The sequence below is a fragment of the Tenrec ecaudatus genome, chromosome 8 (assembly GCF_050624435.1).
Source record: "Tenrec ecaudatus isolate mTenEca1 chromosome 8, mTenEca1.hap1, whole genome shotgun sequence".
In the NCBI taxonomy this organism is placed as follows: domain Eukaryota; kingdom Metazoa; phylum Chordata; class Mammalia; order Afrosoricida; family Tenrecidae; genus Tenrec; species Tenrec ecaudatus.
The window spans coordinates 23,191,615-23,217,393 of record NC_134537.1 but is presented as its reverse complement, the minus strand read 5'-3'; the positions used below and the strand labels follow the sequence as shown (position 1 = coordinate 23,217,393).

General features: G+C 47.5%; 1 pseudogene; it reads right to left on the bottom strand.

Annotated features, from left to right (window-relative positions):
* Positions 1-453: 453 nt before the first annotated feature.
* On the bottom strand, positions 454-1,114 carry LOC142454224 (NADH dehydrogenase [ubiquinone] 1 beta subcomplex subunit 5, mitochondrial pseudogene; annotated as a pseudogene).
* Between the last annotated feature and the right edge of the window lie 24,665 nt (positions 1,115-25,779).

The following is a 25,779-nucleotide window of genomic DNA, read 5'->3' as shown; positions in this document are numbered from 1 at the left end:
AGGACGGAAGGAAAGAAAACCTGGCTTTAGACAGAGACAGTAACTAAAGATGCACCTGAGCAGTGTCAATGAGATTGGCCATATAAGAAACTCCAAATCTTCAAAGAGCATCTAAACAAATATATCTCCGTAGTAATATGGGAATCTTTAAGTTTATATACCTTCATCTGTGTACTGAGACCTCTGGTGGTACATGAGTTAAGCATTTAGGCTGCTAATCACAAGAGTGGTGGGCCCTGCCCACCATCACTTCCGTGGAGGAAAGGTGAGGCTAACAGGTGCGTGAAGGGAGCCCTTGCAGTGGAGTTCTGTCCTGGAGGCCGGTGGGTGTGTCTGAGTGATGCAAAGCAGGGCACAATTTGCATATTCATGCAGGAGGCATTCAGTTTAGACTTTGGGACTTGAAAGTCTACCTCCATATCTAAAATAATAATCCTTGGTTTAATGTCACACTTTTTTTTTTTTTTTTGTGTGTTGATGCATTTATTTTCACTAAAGAGAACACACTTTGTATTTGGGAAGGAAAAACCGCTTAGTTGTCAGGAGATGCTTTTGGACAATGATTAATAAGTGCTCTGTCGATAGTCGGATACTGATACCAGGGCCCATCACCTCTCGCCCGCATTAAGGCTTGGACTTCCAGCTCCTTTAACCGTAATTCCATTTTCTCAGCTTCAATTTCAAGGATAGCCATCGTTCTTTCATAATTCTTTTCGGGAGAGTCAAAGAAATTACGGGCAATCCATCTTGATATAGGATGCTTATAATATTCCCAATGTTCAGGTACATAGCCTTCTGGAATCTCTGCTAATTCAGCTTCACCAATGAATACATTGATCAGAGTTATGCCAATTGCTACTGGTATCCCAGTCAATAAAATGTAGAATTTCAGTAAAGACAAAAAACGCTTGTCGTAGAATCTGGAGGGCTTGATGATGAACAGCCTTTTCCCATGGCCTCCACTGTGTCGAACAGAGACGTCAGTCTTCGGAAGGCCGCGGGCGAGGAAGGCGCCGGGCCTGAGCCGCGCGCCCACGCGGCGGCCGGACAGCAGCCCCAACGCGGTGACCGAAGACCGCAGTAATAAGCTCATGGCCGCCATGGCTACTCCGGGCAAGCGCTAATGTCACACTTTTAAGGTTGAAAAACTTTCATACAAGACAGGTTATAAAATTTTCCCTCCTCGTGGATACAACCGGAATTGGTGATTTTCCTTTCCTGGATACTTGATTATTTGTTCTCAGCCTGAAAAGCTTGACAGGACCTGTCTGCTAGCATAATTTAGGGACAAAAGTCTTAATTTAAGTAGAGATTTATGATAACATGCATTTATGATACTATATATGATTGTAAATATATTTATATTAAATAATTAAAGCATCTTACTGAACTCACTGTATACAAAATAAGAGGGAAAATTAGGACTTCCATAGTCATATCTGCACTGCCCACATCACATAATGAGAACAAAACATTTCAAAACTTAGTAAGTCACATGGTGCCATATTTCTTAATTGATGATTTTTGTCTATTTAGATAGGTTACATTAATGTCAGGCTAACTAAACCTTGCACTTATTTTTCCAAGACTATATTGTACACCCTTTTAAAGATGGGGAAAAAATAAAAATTAAAAATAAATAAATTAATGTAAAAACATGGAGAGTGAAAACTCAAGATCAACACAAGTATTGCTACAAACTACTTATCCAAACTTGCTGTGCTGCTAAATGATAAGAGTTATGAAAGAGAAGCCTCATTAATGCACTCCAGGACTTTATCAATGGCTGCTCTCAAATAAGTACTTAGTATGTAAAGCCTCTTTTGAAAGGCTTATTTATTATGTTATGTTTTATTTTGAACATGTACTTTATGTTTTTCATGTTTATGTTTCCAATTCTAGGTAGATCGTAAATTTATACAGAGCGGCCCATGGTGGGGTTTGTTATTTTTGTTGTTGTTATTGTTGTTTTTAATTAAGATCTTTGCCTCTGAAAGAGTATTTAGTAACATAAAAGTAAGCAGAATTTTTCAATGATGGCTTTTTATAAAAAATCTGTCAGACATAAAAAGCTTTGCTCTTTAAGCAAAAATCTCGCTGTCCGGGGATATAGAATGTAGAATTACTAAAAAGCCGGTGAATCTGGGCTATCCAATCCGAGTGATTAGGTACATCAGTGTGTCCAGATGACTCAGTTTCCTCTTGGGTAACAAGGGACTAATGATAATTGCTTACTTCACATTATCCTAAGCATCAAACAATCAAACAAAATTATGAATTGAGGAAAAGTTTGTATGCTAGGGTACATTTAAGCACATTTAAGACTTTAAAAGTAATGATATTAATTGAGAAACTAGTTTATGCATAATATTGTTCACAATATTGACTTTGACATCCAGTCCTGGGTACCACTTTGAATCCCAGATGTGGTTATTAGGAATTAGAGTGTCTTTCTAGTCACCTTGCAGATGGACTAACAGCTGGGAAGAACAGGATGCTGCCTTGGGTGGGCAGTGTAATCACTCAGACAATTCTTAACTCAAAAGTGGAAATGTGAGTCCGAAGAGGGGAAATATCAGAGGTATTCTTTATTCAGAGTGCAACTTTGGAATCCATTTATTTAAGATTAATCACTCTTCTTTTAGTTCAGCTGCTGTCGTTGCTAACTTTCCCTGAGTAGAAAAAAAAAAATCTGCACTTCCAACTAAGTTATTCATGGTCCAATTTGTTCTCAGAATACTATAATAGGCTTTGTGAAGATAAGTTTTATAATAGGGATTTAACATAGTGAGAAGCCAAGACACAGAGGCAGGCCTTCCAACACAAAGAATATATATGTATATACACTGCTCACCCCCCTCCCCTCGATTCTGTCCCTCCTCACTTGCACACTCTCCCGAAAGACACTTACCCGTACTTAAAATCTAATTTTTTAACAAAGGAGCCAGATGAAATGGCCTCTCAACAACTTCACAGGACAATTGATGCAGCCAGGCCGTGCATGTTGTTTGGGAACCATTTTCAACGGCACTGGGAAAAGCAGAGAACTCCGAGTGTCACTAGGAGAAGGAACGCCGGGAAGGGTTTTAAGAAAGAGAAACTTCATAATCGTCGTTCTTGGCAGTTCCTTCTACTCTGATGACCACATTTACATACTGAGCTCACAGGCTAGAATTCTCAAAGAGAGCTCTGTTCTTCCTAGAGAAAATAAAGCACGATCCTGGCAGCATCCTGAAAATAATAGTAATAAAGAGCTACTGATGACATAGATAGGGCATCGTTTTTATTTTCCAAGCTTTAACTCTCTTTGGCGAGTGAGATGAAGTTGTTTGGGGGGCACCAGTGATTTCTTTTTTTTATCCTTTCTCGCTATAAGACGCAGTTAACTTTCCATTTGTGTTGTTTTTAATCCTGTTTGTATCTGAGTGGGTGCCCTGGTTATTGGTTTCATAAAGTATCAAACACTTCAGAGAGTAACACAAGCCTTTCTTCATTGCAGACGGTTGCCTTTTGGGGTAAAGTTTTTTTTATTTTCACGTTTTAAACACTTTAAGACAGGCCAACAAAAGTTCCGTATTTAAGAGACTAGAAAGTCTTTCTCAGTTAATGTACTTCAATAACTTGCTCCTACTTTATCCCCAGGATACCTGTTTTATGGAAAGTCAGTCATTTTTCTTTGCATATTTGTAATAAAATATATTAAAGGATAAAGATGTAGGGATGATGATTTATATCCAGAGTTTTTCTTTGATTCCAGAATCCTCCAAATCACATACGAATCCTGAAACTGATCTACATGTTGAACCTATTTTTTTTTTACAAAGAAAGGTTTCTTAAATTGTTTTTCAATGAGCTTTTAATGCTTTGTAGAGATCACACCTCCTTACTCGCTTTCCAAACTGTTTATACTGTCCCCAATAACACTCAGTGGAAAGCTGTCATTCCTGGATAAATCCTTACTTAGGGTGGATGCTATGCCTCTGTGAGACAGGGTCAGGGGGTCAAAATCGATTTTGGAGGCCACCTGGAGAGTCCAGGCCATGAACTGACTCAAAAAATTTATATCAGAGCCAGAATGGTCCACCTCCCGGGGTCAGCACTGGCCTGACACCCCCCACCCCCACAGGCTGGGGCATGCTAGACTGAGCTCAGAGAGAGGCCAGAGTTGTTGACCCTGCTAGCTGACCTCTTCAAGCTTCAGGAGGATTTTTTTGGCAGTTACCACGGTGACTGGGTACTCAAAAAGCTTATCCTGCTTTCTGAAAGGAGGGAAAAATTAGGAAAAAACATGTTAAAACCTACCTTGCAGAGATGCCTATCAAGGCTTAAGTAAAATAATAATAATAATTTGGAGTGGTTTAAATGGTTTCTGCCTTTGATATTAATTTAGATTGTTGCCCTTTTCAAAAATTAGAATTTTCAAGATCTGTTGAATAGCCGAGTTTCATATTTGGAATTGATATCGCTTTAAATTTACTGTTAGTAGTTGTACAATATGAACCCTGCATATGGATACTTTTTACATCTCATTTACCTGGAATTTGTAATACCTCTGCTTTTCTTGTAAAATAGTGGCTTTGAAATAAGATTCATCATAAATGCTACTCTATTTGGAAACCATGCTATAACTAAGAGAATCTTTCTGTATCAAAAACATGCCCTGCAATTTTCCCAGGAGAGAAAAATGCCCATTTGTTGCTTAACACAATAAAAAAAGGTTAAGAGAAAAGAAAATGTGGTATTATATACTTTGTCTTTAGCCTTTAAAAAAATTCTTTTGGACATTTAAAACATCCTGAAAGTACATGTAACAAAAAAAACATCAGAAGGAAACAAATACAATGTACACATTATTTTTGTTTTTAGAGCAATGAAGATTATAACTAAAAGGGCCATAGAATATTCTTCCACATTAATACCAAATGCTATATCACCCTACAGCCCCACAACAATGGATAGATTTATGCATTACAATTTAATTCCCCAAGGGTGAACCTGTGCACATTATAAAACTCTCCTAGTTGATATTTGGTGACAGATGTTGATACGAACTGCTCTTAAAATGGCTCCTGTGTGTGGTTTGAAATTAGACAAGACTCATAATAGCGTAGAAACATAATATTCTTTATTTATAATGACACTTGTTAAAATACCTATATGCTACCCACTCCTCCACCCCTACTCCACAGTTCCACAGTATATTTTTAACAAATTGGAATTATTGGCATTTATTGTTGCGATTGCAACAATAAATTTCCTCATCTGCATCTTCGTGATCCGTTTCCTGGAAGACCTGGGCACCTGGAAAGAACTTCTTCCAGCCCCTGGACCCTGGGTGGGTGTGGATCCGCTCTCACATAGGAGAGAAGAGGGTGGGCTTGCATTTAAAATGCGGTAGCTATATACCAAACTAATGCCTTTGATTTAAATATCATTTCCTATCTTGACTCTAAGCCAAGAGAGAAACAAAATGATGAATTACCAAAAATGCCATAACTGACACACATAAGCGAGCACTGAAATTTCAGAGGGTTGTTTCAACCTAATGTTGAATGTTCATTTGGCTGTGACCTATTTTCGCTGTTTTGTAATCATCACGCAGTTTCTAGAACAGAATGGACATGAACGTATTTGCTAATTTATCTTCATTTGCAAAATATAACTTAGAAACCATTTCCTTCCTGGTCTTGGGCTGAACACTACCCGTGAAGAGGAACGGCAGCGGTGTCGTTTGCGATGCTTTTGTCCCACGAGCCATGTGCACTTAGCTCAAACACGGTCCTTCTGTTAGGCAGTGTGGTCTGGATGTCGGGAAGCAGGCGACCAAGCCGGTGAGTCATTACAACTGTGAGGCCAGCTCGTTCTCTGAGGACGAAGGCCGACTGTGACTGTCGTCCTCAGCTGGGCGTGCTCAGCAAGCTTTCTTGGAGACCTGGTGGCTGGCAGAGAATGAGGAATGACCAGGCAGGAATGCGAGGAACCTTAGAATAAACGAGGCAAGCCAGGCGAGGACCTCCTGAACCAAGGGCTTTATCTTGAAACATCATTTCCTAAGTTGCATCTGAAAAGGAAAATAAGTTAAATTAGGGACATGCTCAGTCGCTAGCGTCGAATTCAGGCTCTCTCTTGGCAAAAGAGTCTCCCCTCCTTCTCTCCTTCAATTTTCAGCAGAAACGTTTACTCGAAGAGCCGCGAAGTGAACTGGTGACTGACTCAGTAAGCCACCCATCAATCGGGTCTTCTCCTAAGTGGAAAGTTCACACTTGCTTCATAGAACCAGAGATGTGGGGCTGAGGGAGCTAGGAGGTTAACTTTCAAAGTCTTCACTGCCATGGGGTCAATTCTGACTCACAGTGGCTCTACAGGGCAGGATAGAACTCCCCCTCTTGTGTTCCTAGACAGTAACTCTTTATGGGAATAGAAAGCCTCATCCCATGGAGTGCCTGGTGGTTTTGAACTGCTGACCTTACGGATAGCAGTCCGATCCGTAACTAGTGAACTGCTTTATGGACCTACTACTAGTTAGCTACCGTACTTGGACAAGGACCTCGATCCTCCTTGGAATTTCCAGTCTAGAGTTCTCCAGTACGCTCTGTCGTCTCTTCACTGGGGGAAGTGGAATAAAATCCACGGAGCAGAAGCATCCAAAGCCTTGGAGACAGCGTCCTTTTGGAATCGCGATATAAAATTATAAAATTCATTCAAATGGTATTTCCAGCAAGTGTAAGTACAGAGATCCTAGAACGTAGGCAGTAGAACAGTAAAGCATGTGTTGTGGGGAAGATGCGAAATGCTCAGGAACTTATGTCTTAAGCTAATGAGGGCAGGTTGTTAGTATTATTTGGCACACTGATTGCTTGTATTGATTGGATATGACAAATCAGTACCAACTGGTTTTCTCAGCATCAGTACAGAGCTCCACTCAATCAGGTTTGTAATTACATTTTGAAAAACAAGGTTAGTGTGCCTTACCTCCCAGCAGTCTGACAGGCTCTGTCCTAATAGACTATATAAGCTATATGGAAGAAAGATGGGCTTTCAACTCCAGGGCAGTGCATTTTGTTTTGTTTGAGTGAGCTAGATAGAGCCCTGGTGATGGAATGGGTTACACATCAGGTTGCTGACCACTAGCTGCTTGCTTCGTGGAAGCAAGATGAGGCTTTCCACTCTGAGAAAGAGCTCCAGCCTCAGAAACTCACAGGGGCAGTTCCACTCGGTCCTGCAGGGCTGCTGTGAGTCAGAACGGGCTCCATGGCAGTGAGCTTTCTGTTTGGGTTTGGTGCAATAAGCCATAGAAGACGAGGAGTGCCTGGGTGTTCGGCACGCCATAGTTAACATGTTGACGGAAAAGCTGGGGATTTGAATCCATTCAGAGTCACCTCAGAATATCTAATTCTGAAAAATCAGTCCTTGAAATCCCCCATGGGAAGCTCTACTGTGACACACAGCGATCTCCATAAGGTGGATTTGGCTCACTGGCAACCATGTATGAGGATAGATAGGCACAGAGGTTAAATAGGTAGGTCAATGATGATAGATAGAGTCCCAAACCAAGCTCACTGCCACTGAGTCGATGCTGACTCACAGCAGCCTCCTGGACAAGCTGGAACTGCCCCTGTGCGTTTCCAAGACTGTAATTCTTTTCTGTAGCAGACAGCCTCATCTTTCTCCCTCCGTGCGGCTGGTGGGTTCAAACGGCTGACTTTGCAGTTGGCAGCCCAACATGCGGCTCGCTGCGCCTCCAGGACTCCCAGGCTAGACAGAGCTTGTCTGGCCCGACTGTCCAGCATAGCTTTCCTTTACTTCTGCTCTCCCTTGAGTCTGTTAGGATGGGTGGCTTGTGAGAAGAAGCGTGTGGAGGCTGCTGGGAGAATGTGGCACGCAAGGATGGTGCGACTGCAGCCACGTTTGCATTACACTCAGCTACAGCTCATCATGGCATTTGAAACAATATTGGGGGGGGGCGGGGAAGGGATAAGAAATCAAAGGGAGGGAACAGAACCAGGTATGCTGAGTGGTCCAGGGCTTAATGCTGGGGCTTAGAAAGATTTTAAAAAATACCTCACGGCCCTGGAGTTGATGCTGACTCACAGCGACCCTATTGGACAAGGTAAAACTCCTCCTGTAAGTTTCAAAGTAACTCTTTATGGGAGTAGAAAGCCTCGTCTTTCTCTCTTGGAGCAGCTGGTGATTTTGAACTGGTGACAGTGAGTGGTGATTAAGAGGTGCAGGCAAGAATCGTGAAGCCATTCTTCATGCCCAGATGGAATGTCACAGAAATACTATGTCCTTTCAAGAGACTCCAGTGGGTGTTAATTAATACAAAGAGGAATTGTGAGTACTACCTTCGTGCTAAAATTTTGGAGCAGGGAATGAAAACTGCATCTGAGGTTGAGTCTCAAGAATGTTCGATAGGCAACTTTCAGTCAAGGCACCTGCCGAGGTTCAGCTACTGTGGAGTGTGTGTGTGTGTGTGTGTGTGTGTTTCTTTCCCCAAACACTCTCTAATACTTGCCTTGCCCCACATGCACCTTTTATTTACTCAACAGAGAAAAAGGTGGTCAGGGTTGCATCTTGACAGCATAGAATTTTCAAATACACGTTTGTTTGTTTGTTTGAGAGTGTGCCTGCATATAATACACCCATGGTAGGTGTCACATACATGCATACGTGAACTACTGCACAAGGGTGTCGAACAGTTTGCAAAATCCACATAGTATGTGTGTTCTTTGCATCAAAGTACAGTCAGAGCCTGTGAGGTGAGCAGAGAAGAAAGTGGGAGGGGCTTGTGAGATTAAAGAATGGAAACTCTCCCCAGCGCTTGTCCTTGAGCTCCAAGTGCTTTGCTGGCAAAGGAAGAGCTAGTTACCTTTCCCAGCTTCTCGGTCTCAGAGAGAGCAGATCTCCAGCCCATAAGCTACCCACAGCCCCATGCTTAGAGGGGTGACGCCTGGGGCAATTTGGCCAGTGCCTGCTTGCTGCCAAGACACTGCCCCTCCAAAAGCGGCCCGCTCTTTTGGCATCTTTCATCATCCCTTAGGAAATTGTTAAAGACAGAAAATTTGAAATTGAATTGTCAAGACTGACAGAAAAGTAGGGTGAGGCCCAGCAGCTGCTCGGAGCAGCTGCCCCAGCTCCTTGTCGGAGAGAGCGGCCTGCCTCCAGGCCTACCAATCCAGCAAGAGGCCGCAGGTGGGGGGAAGAACCAAAAGTTGAAGGTCTCTACTCTAGACCCTGCACATGAGAGTTTGCGGGTACAAGTGGAAAACAAAATGTAAAGTAAAATAACCCTAAGCATGTAATTCGCCTGGGTCTCCGGCCCTGGTTGCTCCAGTGAACTTGTGCAGGGAGTGAGGCAGACAGATGGTGGAGCCCTTTGGGAGTGCTGGTGCCTCGTACACAGTCACACCATCCATCAGGCACCGAGAAGTCACAGGCCTCCCTCCCCCCCCCCTCCCTGAGAAGGAGAGGGTTTGGGAGGGCCACAAACAAACAGGAGAGTCCACTCCTGTCCAGTCCATGTCTTGCCCTGGAAGGAGAAGTATGTTGCTTCTGTTCAGAATGGGACTGCCCTGTCCTGTCCTTTGAGGTGACAGCGACTGAATTTGCAGTCCTTAGCTGCCATCTAGTCAGTCCTGACAGAACTGGCTGTTCTGAGGGGGGTCTAAGACTGGGACCTTTTAGAAGCAGAGGACTTGCCTTCTGAGACACATCTGGGTGGGTCCACCTCACCAACCTTTCAGCTAGGGGTCCCATGCTTCACTGGGTCTGCCACACCCAGGGACTCTGAAGTGAGATTAAGGAACCTCCCCAGTCCCCACGGGTGGGCCCACGGTCTAAAGGAGAAGCAAGCCATTGGCTAATGTTCTCCCAACCCTAATCCCCAATGCCCGAGAGTAAAATGCACGAAACGTTATTGCCAGTGACAAATTCAGGCTGACAAATAGTCCACAAATAGCCCCTTCAACATGCGATTGCGTTCAATTGACTTTCAAGCAATAAACTAGTGGTGGGGGGTGGGGAGTAGAGGGGGTGTCCAGTGGTGGGCAGGGTGCAGGCTGCCACCCAGATGGTAGCTTTCTGGCTCCGTGTCCCACTCCACCAGGCCCCTTAGCAATGGGGGCACAGGGCACCGCCTGCTCTCTATCTCTCTACCTCCACTCACAGAGACCTCACAGACAAGCGCCCCCCCCCCCACGCCCTTCCACTTTCCCAATTAACCCTTCTGGCTGGCAGTGTCCGTGGTCTCAAGCTATTTGATTTACTGTCACAGTACCTAGGTTTGGTTTTGTCTGCAATTCTGGGTTGGTAAGACCTTGAAACACGTTGGATGTCTAGTGTCTTCTGCCTGCCTGCCAGCATCCCGTGACAGAGAATTATTAAAGGTTCAACGCAAATAATGATATTTTACCTGCCGGTGCATTGGAAAGGCACATGCATCTTGGATCACTTCAGAACTTAAGCTAATTCTGAATCAGATTTTTCAAGGTGTCTGCAGGTTATTGTTGCTCATGAACACTCCCCCAACTTAGCCCCCCGACACACCTTTGATTTTTTTCCCCCACTTTGTAAACTCACTCTGTGTTTTACATGAAGAAGCAACCCTGAATCCATCTGAAGGGGCTTCCGCGAGTTTGTTTGTGGAGAAAAAGCCAGGATGTAAAGACAATGGGATTTTCTCACAGGGTTCTCAATAGGCACTTGCTTTAAAAAAGAAAAAAAAGTCTGATTGCACTGTTTCTCAATCCAACTGGCCAATCCTGAGACTTCAAACTAAATCACCAGTCCCAGCCGTTCTAGGAGGTTGGCTCAGCAGCAAAAAAAGAGTTTGGGTTCAAATCTTCATGTACTCTTCCACTTGTACCAACCTGCATTTTGAGCCCTCCGTTTGAATGCAAACGGGCACTTGAATTGGGGGTCTTCTGGTTGACCTGGAGGCTGTTTGCATCTCTCTGAACTCTATCAATGAACTACACTGGCATATAATCGATACAGGAAACAGCTGTCACAGGCCCTAAGCAACCTCTTTGCCACAGAAATAACACGATCTGGCACTTTTGAGTTTGAAAATGTGCCTGATGGGTGACAAGAGCCTCAAACTACCCAGACAGCTGAACTGCTGTGGTCTCCAAGAAGCTGACCGGCTACAGACTGACCAAAGGTGCTTAAAGGAGGCCTTCTTTCTGGTTAGAGACCAGGCACGCCACGTGTTTCTCCCCCAGACAAGTAGAAAAAGCGCCAGAAGGCTGGGGCCTGGGATTCCAAGTTGTGCCCAAGTTTGTCTACTTTTGTTTGCCCTCATAAAGTTTGTAACAGAATTTCAAATGACGCGCTTTCCTCCTCTGAACCAATGAGAGATTGGGGTTTAGGTTCCAGAGTCGGCATCTGAAACAACGGATCCAGCAACCTCGACGCCTGCGCTTTGAGCATCCCGGTCAATATCATCAGGAGTCCTGCAGGGCGCAAATCCTGCCGCTGCGCTACGCCACGCCACGCCTCGCTGAAGAACAATGATGGCACATTGTGGAGCACTTCATGACACGGATGGATTTGGAGAACATTATGCCAAGTGAAGCTCGTGAATCACAAAAGGCCCCAGATCGTATGAGACCACTGTTGCCTTATTTTCAAAAATAAGAGAGAGGTTTTCATACCCCAAAAGAAACAGGCTTTGATGGAGAGCAAGTGAGGGACAGGGAAGTAACAGGGGATCGAGTAGGCAAGGGTGAACTTAGCCAAGGGGAAGATAATAAAACAAACAATCGGGGGCAAGTTAACCCCAAGGGTTAATAAGCTGTTAAGCCACTGAATAATAAAATGCTGATGTGATGGGAAAACCTGCACTCATTCGCAATAATAATTTTTAAACAAAGTTTGTTTTGAGTCCTACAATCCAAACGTCACTGGATGTTATCTGATTCTATGCCACACAAACCATCAAACTCAGGCTAGCCGTTTCTCTGCCTGGGTATCTTTCTGATGGCAACACTCTCTGCCTTCTCTCTAGAGTCTGCCATGCTCCAAGGCTGCCATCTACATCTCAGGGGAGCATGACCAAGATGCTCTCCTTATCTGTATCCTCTCATTGGGCTGCATGGTATACACGACTCCCATGTGTTTAACCCACTGACTTGTCTCACCAGGCGCAGGTTTGTTTTTCAGCGGCACTAGATGGATGGACCAACCAAGAGGTCTAGCCCACTGTGGAGATTATATTAGGTGATACACAGGCTCCTTTAACTTAGAAGAACTTTGTTGAGAAGCTTCATGACCTCGTCGTGCCAGGAATCATCTTCACACCAAAGGTGGAAGGTGATCTTTGATTTGTGAAATTGGACCATTAGAGACTGGACCAACTAAATCCTGCGGTTACCGTTGCCTACATGGATCCATCTTACGTACAGAAAAGCGCTAGAGGGAACTCGGACGGTAGCAAAGGAAGTAAGACAAATTGGGTGTATAATTTCAAAGCACAGGTGTGTAAAACGTGGCTTTTCTACAAGCAAGGCTGTGGGACTCAGCATGTTATGTGTTATGTGTTCGGCTGCTAACCAACCACCAGGTCAGCGGTTGGACACAACCTCTGACTGCTCAGGAGGATGGGCTTTCTAGTCCCTTAAAGAGTCACAGGCTTAGAAACCCACAGGGGCAGTTCTACCATGCCCTTCCTGGAGGACAACTCTGAGTCAGTCTCGGCTCAATGGCAGCATCGAGTGGGGAGTGCCCTCTCTCTCTAAGACCTTAGGCTGGATGCAGGAAGACCACTGTGATAAGTTCATTTGTCACCACTGCTTCACGCCAGATAGTTTGCTTCTACTCAACTCTTGGAAAGAAAAACGTATTCCCTTTTAAAAAAAATCAGTATTTAAAAATAAATTAAAAGGCTCAGTATTCAAGTGCCCACAATTTTAAACCTATCAGTTTTACTCGACAAGATCTCAGAAGCATCCAACTCACCTAAACCCTTTCTTGGCAGCCTTGCTCAGGTCTGAAAAAGGACCCTTCGCATCGTGCAGTTTATCCATTTCATCCTTCACAGGTGTCTCTATGGGCTGTGAGCTGAATCGTGGAACCTGTCTCATGCGTAAGGGGTGAAGGTGAAACCTCATTCAGAAACCAAGTCACTTATTTCTGAAGCAACAAGGGTGTGGGGCGAGAATGAGGCGGGGGTGGAGAAACCAGCACATCCGTCTGCAGGCAGGACGGGACTGAGCACCACTTCGGTCCAAGGGGGATAGAAAACAGACCAGAAGAGGTCAGTGGTTCTCAGATCCTCTATTACAATGATGGGAAAGAATAGAATCCCAGCCCAGCCCAGCCCTATCTGCTGAAGAATGATGATCTATTTGTATTTGTAAAATAAGGTGTGTTAAGCCTTCTGGCCCTGGAATCCCAAGATCTAAACCACGCGAGGCCAAGAGGGCCAAGGTGAGCATTTGCCTCAATTTTTAAGATCATAATGCACACAATTGACGGCCCAGACATACACCTGCTCGTATGCCCCATGCCACTCTTTTTCTCCATGCTATATACACCTCTTCCCACCCAGGGGCTAGAGCTGGAGGTATCTGCTTGTTTGCTGGGCTATTTCCAAGTCACTTCGTTCGTTTCTCACCCTTGGCCTCCATCCCAAGACACTGGACGATGCACTGTGCTGGGACACAGCTAGATGAGAGCAAAGCTGGGACATCTTACCCACCCCAATGTAGTGGCCAGCACCTGCTGGCTCCCCTGCTTCCTGAGCTTGAGGTCAGCTGAATTTTGCCAACGTATCTGGGTGTCCTTAACATGCGCCTGGGGGTTCCTGGGAGATTTGTGCCGCCCTTGCCGGTGCATTCATCTCTTTTGGCTAATGTCTGTCCTTACCCAAGCATTCTACGAAGCAGACTTCCTGCCTGGCAAAACACAGTCTTACTACAGAAGTCAGTACGTCAGGCACAAGCACAACCTTCAACCTTCAAGCTCCGTGGGCAGGTGTGATGTGGGTCGGTGCGGTGGATCCCGGAGCAGGAGGAAAGTCCTGAAGGGGTGAACAGCCTGCGGGCCCAAAGAGAGGCCAAAGGTTCCGTTTCGCTTCCCTGAGCTGGGGCTATTTTTTGTGTGTGTGTGTGTTTTTTGGTTTTTTTTTAGAATCAAGATGCCTCCCACTCTGTTTTCCTTTTCTGGACCACAGAGATAAGACGTTTCAGAAAGCATGCTTCCACAGGTGTCTCCTTAGGACACACATCAGGGCTTCTTTCCTAGGCAATAAAGCTCTCCGGGTCTTAGTGTGGGGGGCGGGATTTGGGGAATTCGACCTAGGTCAGCCGGGCTGGTGGCCGAGGTGCAGATTAGCCGGGGCTGGAAGGCTGCAGGGACGGCGGCGGTGGCGGTAAGGGTCAGAGAGGTGGCCATGTATTCAGATGTTAATGTACACCTGAAAAGGCCGAATGCAGTCACCCACTTTGAAATTCTCTTGAATCCGGACCGGGGAGTGCTTCCCCGCGCCAGATGGAAGCTGCATCCGCTGGGCTGGGCCTCCAGAAAGTTCTGGGAGCAGTAAGAAGGGAAGGAGCAGGAATGGCGTCGTGGAGCTCAGGGAAATGTAGTCACTTCCCGGTTCCCCATCTCTTTTCCTTTCCGGCGCAGTTTTGAGATGCATGGACCGGGTGGCTATTTCCCCTTGGCCAAATAGTTGGAGATTGGTTTTGAATTAAGGATGATGAATTAACCTCGTTTATTTCTTCTTCATTCCTGCCTTCCCCTCTCCCCACCCCCCCAAAAACACACAGGTGTCCTCATTCCCGTCGTTTTTTCTGCTTAATCACTGCTACCTCGCCTTGTTTGGTCGGGTCCCAAAGTGGCTCAAGGAGTAGTTAAGAACGAAGACCCCTCCTACATTCCAACACTGCCTTTAACCTCAAACGCTAGCAAAGGGTTCATTCAGACCCCAAGACCACACGGAGGCATTAATTAGGCTGATGAAATCCATCGAAATGTATGGATTCAGCATAATCAAGTTTCTACCGCAGACTATCGTTAAGGAATACGTGAGCAGCTGGGAGAATAGAAAGTACTGTGAGAGTTAAGTCATGCATGTAATTGAGTATATTTAACATAACCATTTTAATGATCAGTGATTAAAAGTGCATCTTACTTAAATGGTATCTCCTCTGCAATTTGTTCATATCAACTCGATAATGTTCTCAAAAGAAAAAAAAGTAGGGATACCAATTTCTAAATAAAGCGTTTTATTATTATTATTATTTAGGGGGAAATAAGAAAGTGAACTGGTAAAAAAAAGTGGTTTTTGCATGCAAACAGTGTGATAGAAATTAATTGTTTGGGACACCTTCTGTGTTTAGTTCATGCAAACTATTGGAAATATATAATAAGAAATTTTTTTCAGCCCTAAAACAATGTTTTTCCTTTTCGATAGCTCCTGTTTCTGACCACTTTTGTTTCATTTCGTTTGGGTAAGAGAGGTGTCTGTACCAAAGCTGCTGGCTTTAGGAGCTTCTCCTAGGAGCCTGAGAGGGTCCCATTGCCAACTCACCTGTCCTTCTATTAGTTAGCTGGTTGGTTGATTTGACGACTGAAGCAGCCGCAAGAAGATGCCACTGGAGAGAAGAAAGAGAGCACACGGCAAAGGATGTACGGAGATAGGAAAATCCTGGGCCACCAACAGGAGGTACCCACAGAGGAAATGACCAGCCTGGGGACCTGAACCTGGAGCCCACGCATTTAGAAGCAGCATCTGCTCTGGTCTGTTCCCTCTGATCTGGTGAGATAAATGGAGCCTTCATAGAGCCACACACAACTCCTGTTGTGGCTGGCAGCTTTTTTGCTCAGAGCGTGCAAATCACCTATTGCTTTGTGAGAGAGAGTGAGGTAGATCTACAGCTAAAAGATATGTCCGTCCGCCCGTCCCACAGCCTCGACCTATCTATGCAGACACGATGAAAAGAAGGGCCATGGTTGGCCCAACTCCCCAAAGTTACTTCTCGCTGGGGGGGGGGGTCTTGTCCTCTCCCCTTACACACACACACACACACACACACACACACACGCACCACTCCTACAGAGAGGTGAATCTGTTCTGTTCAAATAGAGTTTGAAGAGTGACACCTCTTGAATGTCTGGGAGTTGTCCCAAAACTTTTTTTTACAAATCTAAGAGAGAAACAGAAAGACTATTCTTCCTGCAGCACACAAACAACAACAAAAGAAAAATGTCCTAAGGGGAATTCGCTTGAAATCACCCTTCCACCCAACAAACAGCACATCTTCCTTGGCTGGGGTATGGTGGGGTGCAGCCCTTGGGAAATCGGGTTTCTCAGAAGCATTCCCGCCCCCAATGTATAGTCTATAAATATAGTGGACGAGTCATGCCAGGGGTAGTCAGTCCAGGAGAATCTGGAGTCTTGAAAGCATCTTTTTCTTCTGGCTATCGTGGTACTTAAATGATAATGCAGGCAATGGAGCTGGGAGATTTATATCTTTTGGAAAGTAGGGCGAGCCAGATGGTAATAGCGTCATTAACACACAAACTTGGGGTGGGCAAGTGAAGCTTGAAATTGGGAAAGAGATCGGGAGAACAAAGGGGACTGCTGTTGAAAGGCTCCCCCTCTTCTGCTGGCCAAAGCTAAGAGCCCCGGACCGGGGTCTGTTCCTGACCAGAGCTGGATAATAAATGACAGCTTTCCCCCTCCCCTGTTGTGACTTAGAAAGCACCGAGGAAACTTTTGCAACAGGCAAATGTGACACTTATTTATGTGTAACCCTTTGTAGTCTGAAGTGCTACGAATGGGCCTTTAATTCTGGCCCTCACACCCCCTACCCTAGTTTGATAAGCTCTTGTAATTGCTGACATTTATTTTATGAAATCCAAGTGCTGCTTGTTGCAAGTTTCAGACAAAAGTTCATTTTTTTCTCCCCGTGTGTAAACACTCTAAGTAAATATTGAGGGTTGAAGAACAGTGCCGCCTTTTTTGTTTTGGGAGATGAGGGTGGTGGTGAGAAGGTGTGGAGGTGGGTTGTGGGGGGGCGGGGGTAGGGGTGGGATGTAAACTCAAGAGTTTTACTTTGGAAAGCTTTAACATTTAAGTAAACTCCCACTTGCACAGACAAGAACAGATAGAATTCAGAGGAGACAGAGAAAGCATTAAGACTAACCAATAGTATTATTATTAATAATAATGCTTGTTTATGACACGATAATCTATAAACAGGCAAGAAGGTTTTGAACTAAAGAAAGGCGATGCCTTTGCTCTCTTTTCACGAACGCAGTGCATATAAATATACTATATATATGTATGTATGTATGTATCATATATACGATGAATTCTGGAAAGACAGTTTAGGTACCAGTCATTAAGTATGGAAAGGTTTTGAGTGATGCTTGTTAGCGACTAAAAGTTGACAACGAGGTCTAAAGTAAAATCGAATGTTTTCCCTTTTCTTCCTAAAAAATAAAAATAATAATAATACTAGAGCGCTTTAAAAGCCCGAAGGACATACCCTCCAGGCATTATTCAGAGAAAAAACTCAGACCGGCCGTTCGTCACAGGCAATTGTAAAGAGTTTCAAAGGGCCGATCAAACGATCGCCAGAGTAATCTACATTCAAGTCCGGATGGGGGTGTTAGGGCACACACCTGCGGGGTGTTTGCTGTCCGTGCCCCTGGCCGAGCTACAAATCATCATTAAAGCGAGCTGCTTAAGCTTCTTGTGGCCTCCACACCGGAGCTCCTGGGGGCAGTTCACTTTGATAGTGCTACGGCTCGCAGTGGACAAGCCAGCTCCGTGGGGGCTCAAGCGGGAGCCCACCCTCGGGTGCGCGCCCCAAAGTCCCGAGCGTGCTGCGGCTGGGGAGCGGGGAGCACTTGGCAACGACCGTGTTTCTTCCAGGGATTTGCGGTGCCGCCCCACCGACACCACGAACCCCGACAGGACCCCAGGTTAGAAGGCGCTTAAGGGTGCTTTGAGGTTCCTACCGAGGGCTGTTCCGAAACGTCTCCAGTCTCTTGGCCACAACTTTGAGCTGACCCACGTTATAGCCACACCTTCACAAGGTGTGGTTCTGCTCCCTCCCGGGGGGTTCTGCTCTCTCACCCCCACCCCTCCCCACCCCACCCTTTACCGCACACGCTCGGGACAGCCCCCTCCCGGAGCGAGTGCACGCGACCGCGGGGCTTTCCTGTCTAACGGCCAGGTCGGGACCTAGTTTGAAACTTTCACTTTTGATTCATTCGTTTGCCCCCTCTCTCCCCAGCCCTCATCTTAAAGAAGATAACCAAACCAAACCAAACCAAACCGCAGTTAGGTAAAAAGAAAGGGAGGCGGAGGGTGGGAGGGCAGGGGTAGGTGGGTAGGGAGGGGCGGATCTAATAGCTGGAGGCGGGAGTGGGGGGGGTTCGGCTCCTGTCTATGCAAGAATATAGGCAAACCCCCCTGTAATCCGGGTGCGACCCATTTGGGGGCGGGGGATAAAAAGTTAAGGGGCTGCCGGGGACGCCCAGGTCAACGTTCGACGCCAAATGTATCACGAGACCAACGTGCTCTTCCCACCAGGCGCTGTTTCCTCGCCATCCGGCGTGGAGGCGTCTGCAGTGCGCCAGACGCTACAGCACCCAGGCGTCCGGAAGAGAGGGCGCTGGAAGCCGGAGTAGCAAAGATGGAAATGAACTCATTAGGAAGGGGTGTGGTTACCGCCAAGCCCCCTCCTCCGCCTCTTCCCTTCGCCCGGGCTGCCACCGGCCCCGGCGGGCTCTATGTGAGATGACAAACAAACATATAAAGCCGTAGCTGACGACGCCGTCCCAGATCAAACGGGCCCCGGATCCTTCGCTCCCTTCTGCGCTGTGGCCCGACCTGCCGCGCCGCGCCGCGCGGGCCCCAGACCAGGGCTGGTGGCTTCGACGCCTCCCTCCGCCGGGGTCTCCAAGGCCGGGCCCGAGCAGCGTTTCGAAGGCACAGCACGTGGCCCTGGTGCCCCGTTTAGTACTCGTTTAAAACCTCAGACAAACGCTGCCACAGGATGGTCACCATCTGCAGGCCTCTGAGGGTCTCAGGGGTGCCCCCCCAGGGGTCGCCTGGGGTGGTACTGGAGAGGTGTCCTCTTGGAAAGAGCAAAACTCCTTCAAGTAGAAAGTTAAGTGTCTACAGTCTCTGCGACATCACACCCCAAGGACAGGAGAGGTGGGGAGGCGGGAACCCCTTTGGGTCCTGCGGTGGGTGGGTGGGGGAGGGGGCCTCTTCCAGTGTTAAAGCCCCAGGTTGAGTGCAGTGTCACCCAGAGACAAGACCGACCCGCCTGTTTCCTCCGAGGCAGAGGGGAGTGAGGAACGAAAACCAGGGTGAATGATTCTGCGCCAACACCAAATTTGGGGACTGGAGTATAAGAAAAACACAACAAATGAAACCTTTTACACCCCCCTTCCCTCAACCGCCTGCCCCCCCTCCCCCTCAAAGGCCGCTGCTGGGGGTGGGAGGGATGGAGTTAGGAGAAAAGGTACTTTTATGGCTGGTGCATTGCCCTCCCTGTCCCTCCCCCCCAGCTGCGGGCCACTCGGAGGAAGGCTGCCCAGTCCCCAAGTGCCCCGCTGCCTCCAGGCCACCGCGCCTCAATGCAAGTATTGTCCCACGGGTCCCAGGAGAAGAAAAAACCTGCCCTGAAGTTCTGTTAGGGAAAGTTTCCCAAAAGCACTCCTCGTAGTAAAATATTCTTTCTAACCCTGTTGAGGGGAATTAGGAAAATCCATGGCTTCTCCCTAGTTCCTCCACCCTCCACCTATCCTTCTGGTCACTCCTCAGGTGCCCAGACAGAGGCGAGAAGGCCAGGGAGGCCTTGGCAAGTAAACCAAAGGGAGGGCGGAAAACATAAGCCTGGCGGCAGAAGGGCCCCGGGAGATGGCGTTGCAATGCAGGTGGGAAGAGAGAAGGGGATGTTCCCACCCAGGTCTGCACCAGGGACAGCTGCACTGTCAGCGGCATGCGTGCGAGGGTGAGGGGCCCCAGGGCGCGTGTGCAGGCGAAGCATTTCGCACCTCCTGTTTATCTTAGGAAAAGGGGTGGGGGGAGCGAATTGTTCTGCTTCCAGACAGGCCGAATTTGAATCACACAGAGAGGCAGGCTCTCGCAAAAACAAAAAACTGCTGTAGACTCGGGAGTCTCTCTCCTGGACCGGAATCCCAAGCGGTGGGGGCTTCTCCATCTGCAATGGGCTCAGAAATGCGAAGGCCCCAGAGACAGGGGTCCTCCAGCAGCCGCAAACGCCTGGAGAGTGAACCGTTAGAATTAGGGCATTGAGGGCAGACGTGATTAATCTTTCATTTGAGTCGCAGGAACCCACTCCTTCCAAGCGTTGCTGCCTTTATTGGTGTGTGTGTGTGTGTGTGTGTGTGTGTGTGTGTGTGTGTATTTGGTCTGCTTTTCCAGGCATTTGCAAAATAATGGCTCAGGTCCCTTTGCAAAACAAAAAAAAATTTTTTTTAAAACGGGCCAAGATAAGTATATGTAAAGACACTTCGATGATGCATCCACTTTTTAAAAACCAGAACAAAACAAGACAATAAAAGCTCAGAGCTGTCCAGCAAGCAAAGTGACCGAAACGAAGCATCAGTGGTGGTGGCTATTTGAAAGGCGCAGGCATTTATTTGGTGTGTGGATTCAAGACCTTCCAGCTGAACCGGCAGTATAAAGAAAGGGCTGAAGAGCAAGCCCCATAAAAGCTCTAATTGCCACTAGAAGACTTGGGTGGCTGCTGGGACCTAGGAACCACCAAAAATCCTTCCTCCAGAGTATTGGGCTGTGCGTTCTGGGGGCTGGGGTAGACTTTGCAAGCGAACCGTGCCCACATCTGCTGGAACTTCCATATCTAAGCTGTTCATTTACGGGAGCCAACTTATGAAATCTCCACAATTAGATCGGCATTGTTCTTCCTCCACAACACTGTCTCCAAAGAAAAGGTCTTCTCGGTCGGGGCCAATCCAACGAAGCGTTTGACGTTATTAAATAATAAAGCGATTGTGATTTACATTGTTGTTCAGAAAAAAGGCCAATTATCCACTGTGATGTTGCCATAAAGATCATATTAACTCGAATTAGTAATCAAACAATATGGGAGCGTTTAAAAAAGTACAGCCGAACTGGGTGACAGCTACCGCGACGTCTTCACTTTCACAAGCGAACCCGACGCGAGCCGCCAGCCTGAGCAGGAGAGGCAGACGCCGCCGACCCGAAAGGAGGGAGCGAGCAGCAAAGTGGTGATTAACGGTCTCCAGTGTTAATTATTCTCAATTAATCCCAAACAGCGCAAACCTTTCCTGGTTCCCTGGAAGGTCCCGGGTTTGGGATGCTCTGAGAAGTATGCCTTTGTGGGAGGCGGTTTTTAAGCAACCTGGCAGAGTTCCTCTGGAGGCCAGGGTCCCTGGGCTGGGGCGGCGGGGTGCTGGGCGCACGAGGGCTGCAGCCTCCCCGAGGCTGGCGGTCGCCCGGAGGCCCAGGCTCGGCCCGAGAGCAGGGGCCGCAGCTTCCTTCCACCCCTAGTGAATCGAGCAGCTCTCTGCTCAAATCCCTCTCCCGCGCCCTCCGTTATTAGGTTTATAACTCTTTGCCCACTTAAATTTGTGCAGCCAACCAAGGAAATCTAAATAGGTTTGAGTCGCCCCTTGGGTACAGAATGGAGGCTTTAATAAGAAAGATTAATTGTGGGTGTGTACCGGCCGGAAGACGTGGCAGTTACCAAGCGGGCGGTGGGTCGAGAGGCTGCCAAGGCCGGTCGTGCTGGCTGAGACTTTAGTAGGCGCCACAGGCATACCCACGCGGGCCGCCAGGCCGGCTCGAAGCAGTCCCAAATCAAGGGTCCCAGCGCCCTCTTACCCACCCACTTGCCGCCTTGAGATTTTTTAAGAGATCGAGCCCTAGCACAGCCAGGACACCAGGCCTCCCCACCCCTAGCCCCGCCCCGATGTGCAGACCGACCCAGGACCCCGAATCTGCGGGCCCCAAGCCTGCCAGGGTGGCGGGACCCCTGCTCCAGGCGGGAAGCGCGGGGCTGCCTATTCACCCGGCCGCACCCCCTCCCTCCCACCAACCTCACCCCACCCCGCGGAACCACGTCTAAGGCGAATGATAAAAGGGATTTGCTGGGGGCTAGGAAGTTGGTATTTTTCTTGTCGCGATGAGAAACGCATCTGGTTACATGGGTTTTAAATAAGCAAACAGGAAGCAATTTTCCTCGGCGTAATGCTTCAGCAAGTCCGGGAACAGGTCAAAGGAGGTAGTGGACCGGCCGCGGGGACTCGGCCCAGCGCAGCGCGGGCCCTTGGGGACAGTCTTGGCCCTCGGGCTCCTGCCCGCCCCGCCCTCGGGCTGCTCAAAGGCTCAGAACTCAGACTGCAAGTGGCGAAGCGGGTGGGGGCAGAGAGAGGTGCGGGTGGCAGGGGAAACGGGGCCAGACTGGACGAGTTTCTCTAGTAGCGTCCTCCTTCGTCTGGACCTAAGGAAATCTAATGACCTAAGAAAATCTTCGGAAGGCCTGGCCCTTGCCGCGGTGGTCGCACATCGTCCTCAGTTTTGAAACTGGCCTCGCCTAACGCCCTTCTCTTTCAACTCCTCCCGCGCCCCAGTAGAACCAATTCACCAGGGGACAGAATTCCACTCCACAAGATTAATGTGCGTTCATTTGCAGGATTAACCCTCTCTGGCCGCATAATAAAATCCTTAGCGTTCCTTTTACATTTAAATAAACACCCGAAATTCGCGCCCTCTTTCCATTCCCATTTGGCCTCTCCTTCTGACACCAGGAGCGGCCGCGTGCTTGAGCAGAACTTTTTTTAACTCCGAGTTCTCTTCAGGGGCGGTTGTGGACATTGGTCTGGGGAGAGACTGGAGAGACCACATTACTTTTCCTATCTCTCGCTCGACATTATGGTTTAGAACTCACGATTAGAAATGTATTTGTTCTCTTCGGGGCTCAGCAGATTTCAATGTGGCTCATAGAAGCCACAAAAAAATGTTCATTAAAGGCGCCTAACCAAGGCTACTGTATGGCCACTTTGTGAACTCCGAACTATGGATGGGGGGGGGGGAAAGTATGAAAGTGTGAGTTGATGTCACGCTGGCTGCCAGTGTGTGGTCTATTGTGGAGAATGGTGCTTTTTGACTGAACAGAGGGAGCCCCCCTCCCCCTTTCCCCAGCTCTACTGCACCTGCACACTGGATGAGGGAGTCCCTGCCATTCAGCCCATCGCAGATTGTTCAAACAGAAGACATCTCTGACAGCACTCAATTCATTACATTTCTTCCTGCTTTACAAACCAACACACACACACACACACACACACACACACAAAATGAGTATTGCCAGCCAGTGACAGCCCCCCAAATTCTTAAAATACTTTATATGCAGCTAATTTAGAAGCTCATACAACTCACCATGAAATATTTTGTATTCTTAACTTTTAAGGCTTCCTGGAAGAAGGAAAAACAACACCCCCCCCATCTTTCCTGTTGACATCATGCCTCCACAGTTTACATGTGTCTAACAAGTTGGTGGAAAGGTACTGTGGCCTGGGGCAGGGAGGGAGAGGCAGGAGCTGGAAGGAGAGCACAGGGGAACAAACAAGAGCAAGGCCCCTAGATTTATCTTATCAGGAGGGCTGATCTGGAAGTGGCAGCCTTGGGGATGCTAGGAACCAGCTTGTGAAGAGAGGTGGGCGACCCAAGAGCCAGGAGTGGGCTGTGAGGAGAGCATCCAGACTGAAGTGTGAGCTAAACATTTAAATCCGTTTCCTAACAAGGGAGTCTCCCCTCCATCTGTGCAGGTTTATTTTGCCATCTTGGATCCCAAGATGTTTTTGCACCCTTTCACAAAGCTGATGAGAGAGTGTTGAGAAAGCTGAGGAGAGTCTGGTGTAACAGTAGTTGTGGTAACCAAACACTCACTAGGGAAACTTGATTTTAAGACTCCCCCCACCACACACACACATACACCTTGGTGGTGGGGAGGAGGAAGGTGAAGAGGAGAAAGAGAGGTTGACCTTGAGGAAAAGATAGATCTGAGCCACTGAGCATTTCAGCCTGATTAAACCATAATGTCATGCAACAGCCTGAATTGGAGCAGTTAAATGTGGTAGTTAAATGGACCTGGTCCTGGACTGATCATCAACTGACTGCCCGTAGCAAAACTGGCCAAGCTCACCAAATCATTACTCCGTTAGGTCCTGGGCCAGTAGCAGAGCCCGAAGCCTAGTTTCCAAACTCCATCTCACTGGAAGGGCACTCACTTCACTACAGTGATTTCAGGGTTGTACAGCAACTTGGGAAGTGCAGGCTTCCAGTGATGTGGCGATGCTTTCCACCAGCAAATCACTCTACCCACCTCACATGGATCCCACCGATCCAACGCCTCTTCTCTACAGTTTAAAAGCACAGCTCAAGGAGTTAGCAATACTTCCTTAGATTCTAAAGAGACTTGCTTAAAGCTCTAACGTGCTGGGAGTGCGCTGAGAAGATGAAATTGGCAGGGTCGCCATGGTAAGCCAGAACCACTGTTCTAACCGTGGATGTTACCAGAGCCAGACACTCTGGTTCTCAAACTAGGACTCTACTCTCCTCAAGGCCAAATGCAAAACAAGGAAACGCAAAGCTAAGGATGGTCTACTTTTAAAAGTCTTTTAGGATTAATTTGTGGAGCATCTCAAAAGCCAACCAAGCACACAATCAACTCCTTCAAACACCACAACAAACTCTAGCTGGTGATTGTTTTATTTTTAAAGCAAACACAATCTTCATATATATATAGGCAGGGTGGGCTTGCATTGGTGGGTGGGTGAGTGCCCAGTGATGTGTGCTCAGTACGCGACTAGTGGCAGACCCGGATGCCAGGTGTGTTCAGCTTTAATCTGGGAGTCTAGGAGGCCGGGGGCCCTCAAAAGGTGGGTCTGAGTTGCGGGAAGGGAGGCTGGCTCCACTGGCCTCACTCAGTGGATATCGTTCTTTCGAGAAGACTCAAAGGGACCATTTCATCCCTGACGCCCTGCATGTCCTGACGTCACCAGATCGGGAAGGTGGGGGTGCAGTCCCGATTCTGGCCTGGCCGCTGGCGATAAGAACCCTCAGGAAAAACTCACTGCTCCTTTTAATACAGTAATTATTTTCTGCCTTCTGAGGGTGGGGGCGGTTCCTATCCTGCATATGGGTATCCGGACCTTCACGAAGATGCCCAGGGAAGGCAAGTTGAAAAGATAACTCCCTAGGCTGAACCCTAAGCCCAGAGAAAAGAAAGCACACACATACACACACACACGCAGGAAGAATTGTGATGTGAACAAGGTTAGTATCATGGCTCAGGCCAGGAAATAGAGAAAGCATCTGGATTTCTCTCTTGATCTCTGGAGTCTTAACATGAGAACTGTTTTCCTTCTTTATCATCTCAGTCTGCCCCTGAGGGCAAGAAGGAATAGTTATCAATTGAACCGATTTTGTGCCACTCTTTGCAAGGCAACTATGGATCATCCCCATTTTACAGATGGCAAAGGGAAAGGTCCACACTTTCCCACCCCCAGCTGCTCTGATTCCGGGTCATTCCCACAGCCAAGCTCAATCAGCGGGCCACCTGCTTGTGGAAGGACTGCGGGGGAGACTTGGTACCAAAGAGGGACAACAATCCACTAGAAGTCAAGGCCGGTCTTGGGACCCACAGCAAGGTAGACCCTGTGTCTAACAGCCTCACTTGAAAAGTTTGGGGCCTAGGGCATATCTGGGGTCCCCAGGTCAGCATGTAGAGGACCTGGGGC